We start from the raw sequence: 7,532 nt of genomic DNA, 5'->3' as shown, positions 1-7,532 counted from the left end.
AAAAAAAAAAAAAAAAAAAAAAACTTCAAGAAAGTCTATTCAAATGCTATGAAAGAGCAGTGGGGAAGATAGTGAGAGTTTGACAACCTTTGGATTTTTTCGCCTAATACCAAGTCCTGAATGTGGCTACCTACAAGTATGGGAGACCAACTTTGTAAAGATGGGCTCTAAGATGAACATGTCTAACATGTGCTACTGAGACAGGTCTGCCACCAACTATAATTCAAACTAACCTACTGGTGCTAGTGTCATTCTCTCTGATGGAGGCAGCAGCCAGGGAGGAGGAGAAGATGACCTTTTTCAATGGCTTGATAAGTTCAGTGGCAGATCCAGCTGTCATACTATTGAAGTTGCCTATTGCCTGAGAATAACACTTCCTTTAGGACAGAGCAATCATGCCAGTGGAAGAGGTTTAATTTATAAGCAGTCTAATTTAATTTTCTCTGTTTGGACAGACTGCAATTTGGTGCTAGAAAGAAACCCTTGTAACAGCTTTGTTGTCTTAGCTGACAATTATGTGACTTTAAGTTGCGCTACCTCCAAACCTTGTTGCTCACACATACATGGCAGATTTATTTTCTTTTTTCTTTCAGTGCTATTTCAAATCAATGCTGGGATAATAGCAACTTAGGCAGACAAGGTAGCTTGTCTATTCTACTTATGCCAAATTACATTCTGTACAAGAGAGTGGAACATTTTAAATCATAGAATAAAAAAATATACAACTTCTTTTTGAGCTCCTAATTGGAAAAGGTAACATATTCAGCAATACCCTTGGATTCTAGAAGAGCTAATTTTTTTCACCAGAAGGAGCAATTATTCACAAATACCAGTATGTTTAACTCACACTGCAGATGACCAGATACATGGAGAGGATTACAAGCTTTTTAGAGTACTGCTTTTAATCTAAATTTGCTTTTCCTTCCATCTACAAGAAACTTAACTTGAATAAATCACTGAGCAAGCAACATGAGTTTAAGACCATTCTGTAGTTTAGTTTTCATATGTATCTAGAAATAGTCCTATAATCTTAGCAGGGGAAGAAATTAAGCCCATCTGTTTTTGAAGACTTGAAAAAGCTCTCTTTCCCATCCCAGCACTAGAAGCTTGGCATAGAGTCCCAAAAAAAGCAGGTTCACTGAGGTCAGCTCAGGCATTCTCAGCTTATTATTTATTTTATTTAGTGAATACTGACACAGTGCTATGCACGCACTGTTCCAAACATTTGACAAACATTAAAATATTTAATCTTCACATCATCATGATGTGGGCAGGTACTAAAATTCATTTTATAGATGTGAAAACTAAGACAGAGGTGTTCAGTAATTTTCCCAGGATCATGAGAACAGGAAAAATCAAAGCTGGGGATTTGTACTTGGGTAGTACAAGAACTCAACCTTGTAAGCACTAACATTCTGCTTATGGGCCACCTCCTTGCCAACAAAGAGAAACAATCGTCCCATGGCTTTCATGAAAATTCCAAGATGTCCTGAGTTCACCCTGAGCTACCTCTGACATCTCCTGCCATGAAACTCCTGTTCCATCTATCTCTTTCTCCTAGTTTGTTCTGAAGATTTCTTGTACTGTTGATTAACATTTTGGATGTAGCCTAAAAATCTACTTACTCTCTAAATTTCTTGGAGAGGGCTTAAATCCAGTAATATGATCAGTAAATACTTATGTACGGACTTCTACATTGATCTTTATTGTTCTCTAAATTATATTCTCCAAATATTTTATTTACTAAAAATGGAAGTATCCTTCTGAGATGTGTTTTGCTAACGATAAGTCACTGATGTAGCATTACAGACATCTCCAAGAAAGCAAACAAACTCCTGGTAGAAGTGTTTTGAGGAATGGGGATTTCGCTCTGTGGTTCCAGTGCCTGCCTTGCAAGCGCAAGGACCCAAGTTTGATCCCCAGTACAAAAAAAAAAGAAGTGTTTTGGAATGACAAGACCTCAAATTTCACAGATTCTCACCATTTTCAGATGAACATTTGTGGCACTAAATATCTTTTGATGAAGTAAATTCTACAAGTTCTAACTATCTTTTCCCTGCTTACATGAATCAGAATCCCTATGTTTTAAGGCTGACATAGGAAATTCAGTTAACTAGAGAAAATAGCTTACCGAACAACTTTTCCCTCAAAGCAACTTTGGTGTTTTCTTTCTCCAACATTCAATAGCATGTAGCATTGTATTCAACATAAGATTTTCTCATGTAAAACCAACATAGAATATAATTATTATGAACACTTTGCTGATGAGATGACTGAGAAAACTAATCTTGGAGAATGTGAAAGTTTTGTTATATTAATAATTCACCTTTTGATTATGTGACAGATCATAAATTGCAAATACACTTATAGTAATGGAACTTTCTCTACAATGAAATGCTGCAGTGATCCCCCAAAGATAGAGCAAGAGCTCTTTGCCTGGACCTTTCCAGATCTTAGGGAACACAGTTTGAAAAACCACATCTATAGCCAGTTTTTAGTTTCGGTGTCAGTGGTTAGGAAGGAGGCAAGTAGGAACTGGGAATGGATGCCCGCTCCATTTTTATGACTTTGTGAGCATGTACCTTTTGTTTTCATTGTCAACTTCCATATGCAAAGATGTCAAAAGCAGAATCTCTTGAATTTGCTTAGAATCCAACTTATATTCTCACTTAGGCATTTACTGTTTTTCTTCTCGAATTAGATGTTTTTATAGCACAGACATGAATTCATGCTCTCTTACTTCAATTAGGAAGAAACTCTGAAGGGCTTTTATGGTGATCCAAGGAACTTCTACTCAGGATGGCTCCATAAGTTCATAATTTGAAATATGTCCTTGCCCTGCTGATCCAAATACTTCACAAAGACTGATGAAAAACAGAAAGGAAGCAGAGGGAGAAATGAATAAAGATGAAACCTCTGGCCTGATGGACTCTGTTGCTGGAAAACAGCAATGATAGCTGAAAGTCCAATGTCTAAAAGACCATGGAGGGCCGGGGACTTAGCTTGATGGTGCCACCGCCTGCCTTGCAAGCACAAGGTCCTGAGTTCAATCCCTGGTACCAATTAATTAATGAATTAATTAATTAAGTAAAGATCATAGAGACTAAAATTACAAAGTGGAGGATGGGAATTTGGTGTCCAATGAGAAAAGCTGATGAGGCTTGCTTGTTATAAAAAATAGACTGAGATCCTAATGAGATTATTGACCATGTGAAATAGGAAGAAAAGGGCTAAAGGTGTAGGGAAAATGGGAAGGGTAGGGGAAAGGTAATAAGGGAAAAGAAAAAAATATGAGAAAATGAAAAAATGGAAATAAAGTGTTTGCAAATGGGGAGGGGAAGCGGGGGTGAAGGGAGAGCAGGGAACCAACACCTGTCATGTAAAGGTACAAGATCCCAATAAGGAATGTAACTGTACTATATACCTAAAATGTACCAATAAAAGAAACTCAATAAAAGAAAAAAAAAGTAGACTGAAAGTAGGACTACCCAACAGAGTTCTGGAATTAAACCTTTAAAAGAACTGTGTCCTGACATTACTTTTAAAAATTTATTATTTACTAGTAGGTATTTGCAACTCATTCATGATGAGGAGGTGGTGCGTACACATACTGCAGCAGGCACTGACTTCACCAGACGTTCTTGGTGTCACTGACGTGCAAATAACCAAAACCTGTATTTTCATCTGGTTCTAAATTGGAAGGTCCCTATTGATAGAAACTCAAGATTGCATAACAAAAAAAAAAAGTGAAAATAAAAGAGAAACAGAAGCTTTCCTCAAAATGAACCTGCAAAGCAACCTTTAATTCTAAGAACAAAACTCATGTTAAGAAAGACAGACAATAAACTTAACATAGGTTGCCAATTCTATGCATGTGTTTTTTGTTCTGACAGGAAAAATTCTCAGTCTCTTTTCTTCTTCAGAATTGTCTTATTTTTGAACACCCACGGTTAAATCAAACCTATAAAATGAGCCTCTCACATTTAATAAAAGGTAGATCTTTTGAGAAAGAGAAGGGGACCAATAGATGGAAGTAGGGAGATGGCAAGAAAGGGAAAGGGGATGAATAAAGAGTTAAAATGTGTTATATGCATGCATACTAAGTCCCAGTGATTATAAATTAGAATATAATTATTACATATTACAAACGTACTAATATATTTTAAAATAAATAAATTCTTTGAAAAGAAATGTTTGTGTATTTATTGGAGTGAAATAAAATTTACAAATAGCTTATATTTTTATTATACATATCTAAGGATACTTTTAGTTATACCTATCCATGAACATGGCCCACCTATGAGGTTATACAGATCTTTCTTTTTTTTTTTTTTTTGTACCGGGGATTGAACTCAGGTCCTTGAGCTTGCAAGGCAGGCCACCGAACCACTGAGCTAAATCCCCAACCCTTACAGGTCTTTCTTTATATGTTTTACAACTTTATTTTTTTTAGTTGAGTTTATTGGTACATTTTAAGTATACAGTACAGTTACATTCATTATTGGGATCTTGTACCTTTCTTTTTTTTTTTTTTTTGTACCGGGGATTGAACTCAGGTCCTTGAGCTTGCAAGGCAGGCCACCGAACCACTGAGCTAAATCCCCAACCCTTACAGGTCTTTCTTTATATGTTTTACAACTTTATTTTTTTTAGTTGAGTTTATTGGTACATTTTAAGTATACAGTACAGTTACATTCATTATTGGGATCTTGTACACCTTATTTCCTATTTCACATTGTGTTTTACAACTTTAAACAAAAAGGTCTTATATATCTTTGCATTTTGATTTTAGGTATCTTCCACCTTTTGTTATTAATGTGAATGACATTTTAAAAGTAACATTATAAATTAATTAAATGTACTTAAACAAATGACAATAATGCTGTCAATAGACTTCTGATGAGACCAGAGAGAGAACAGAAGATAAGGAATTAATATTTTTATAATGTCCAGGGAAAAATGGCCAGTTTAGAATTTCATACTTCATTCCATAAAATTAATTTTATTTGGAATAAAAAAATAAGAGAGATTTTGTTAGATTGTTTTTCAAGAGGAGAGGGAGAGTGACAAAGAGACAAAGACAGAGATGGAGAATTTTCAACATACAAGATCTAAGAAAATTTACCAGCTACAAATGTGGTTAGTAACATATACCATTCTTAAAAAAAAAACAAAAAACAAAAACTAAGCTACTGAAATAGGAATCAAAACTCAGTAGGAGATGAGAAGACATTTTTCTTTTTTCTTTTTCTTGATCTTTGGCTTCACTATCATAGTTCTAGGGGTGGCTTTATCTTAATTTGCCTTGCTTGATATTTAAAGTGCACTTTTATTCTAAAGTTCTTATATTTTTTCTTTTTATTTTTCATGCATTGCACATTTATTTTTAACTGATACTCTAAAAACAAAAATTGTACACATTAATGGAGTACCATGTGAAATTTGATATTTGTGCAAAACATGTTAAGTATACCTATTTCCTCAAATATTTGTCATTTTTATAGTGAGAACATTCAAAATTCTTTCTTCTAGCTTTCTGAAATATACAATTCATAATTGCTATCTACAGTCACCATACTGGCAATGGCACACCAGAAGTTCTTGCTCTTATTTAACTGTAACTTAGTACCCCTTGATCAAATTTTCCCGTTCTTCCCTGCCCCCTACATTCTCCAATCTCTAGATCTCTACCAACTTCTCTGAGATTGACTTTTTAAAACTTCCATATATGAATGAGATACTGAAGTTCTCCTTTTCCTGCGCTGGCTCGTTTCACTTACTGTAATGATCTTCAAATCCATCCAGGTTATTGCAAATAATAAAAATAAGACTGCACTCTTCTACAAAGCTAATAATATTCCCTCCTGTGTATGTGCCACATTTTCTTTATCCATTCATGATCTGGTAAAATCTTAGATTGTTTCCGTTTCTTGGCTAATGTAAATGGTACTGCAAGAAATGTGGGAGGACAGAAGCCTGGTGTAGGTGTATAGTCAGTCGTGGGAGGACTGATCGCATGATAGTTCTACTTTTAGAAGAACTTCCATGATAGCTGTACTGCTTTACATTTCCACCAGCGTTTTACAAGTGTTCCTTTTCCTCTTCAGCATCCTCACCTGCATTTGTTATCTTTCATCTTTTTGATAACAGACAATCTTACTGGAGTGAGGTAATACACCTTTGTGGTTCTGATTTGCGTATCTTCGATAATTAGTGATGTGGAGTATTTCTTCATATATCTGTTGGCCACTTATGGGTCTTCTTTTGATGAATACCTTTATTTTTTTTTAACCTACTGAAAATCCTTGTGTATTGCCCCTCTATGTTCTCTTATTTCCAAACTTTTAATGGAGGTATACTACAAATTTTAATATTAGATTTGTTTATTCTGCACTCTTGGTGGATACTACTTTTCATTCATCTCTCTTGACCATTTAAAAATATTTAAAGTCCTTACCAGAGAGTTAAAATTAATTTCACTTAGAAAGAATCAATAAGATAAAGATAAATGGCCAGATAGTGAAATGGGTGAAGACTATATGCCAAGAACCACTGAAGAAATTTAAATGGCCAAATAAATCTAAAATATTCCCCTGCTTTAATAAAACAAGACATTTATATCTCAGGTACAAGATGCCAGACATCTCAGCTCATTACATCATCAAAGACAAAGTCCTGTTTACCAGGAAAAGGAACAGAAAAATGGTGAGATTCTGTAACTTTCCTAAGGTTAAATATCATACGGTAGAGCTGGGATTTGAACCTATGGCCTTATAGCTGTGTTGCTTAGTATGGTATCTCTGAGCTAAAAAGAGGCTATTTGTTTTTTTTCAGCTTTAATTGAATTTATTGGTACATTTTAGGGATACAGTACAGTTACATTCATTGTTGGGATCTTGTACCTCTACATGAAAAGTCTTGATTCTCATTTTTTCCCCTTACCTCTGCCCTCCCTTCCCCCGCTCCTCCCCTCCCCATCTACAAACACTTTATTTTCATCTTTTCATTATCTCACATTTTTTTCTTTTCCCTTATTACTCTTCCCCTACCCATCCCACCTTCCCTACACCTTTAGCTCCTTTCTTCTCATTTCTAAATGATAGTAATCTTATTAGGATCTTATGTATTATTGCAGATTATTCACACCAGAGAAACTATTCGATATTTACACATGTGTGACTTATTTATTTCACTTAGGAGTGTATCTTCAATATGTATCCATTTTCCTATGAATGAATCTATTTTCTCGTTCTTTATGGCTGAGTAATATTCCATTAAACAGCCCATTTGCCCATCTGTTGGAAACTGGATAAAAAAGAGGCTATTTAAATCTAAATTTTAAAAAATTTGAAACCATCATATCTTAAAGTTCAGCTATTCAGTCACATTCAGAATACGTGTAGACTATTTCCATCATGTCAAGCAGTTCCCCCTAGGGCCCCTCGCTGTATCCCCAACACTAGCATTTTATTGAGGTGCTGTTCTTAGGCAAACTTTTCTTTTCCTTTGTCCTTTAACTCCACTTAAAATTT

The sequence above is a fragment of the Fukomys damarensis genome, unplaced genomic scaffold (assembly GCF_012274545.1).
Source record: "Fukomys damarensis isolate Sample0158 unplaced genomic scaffold, DMR_v1.0_HiC HiC_scaffold_16, whole genome shotgun sequence".
NCBI classification, from domain to species: domain Eukaryota; kingdom Metazoa; phylum Chordata; class Mammalia; order Rodentia; family Bathyergidae; genus Fukomys; species Fukomys damarensis.
The sequence above is the reverse complement of the archived record's forward strand: the minus strand, read 5'-3'. Positions refer to the sequence as shown.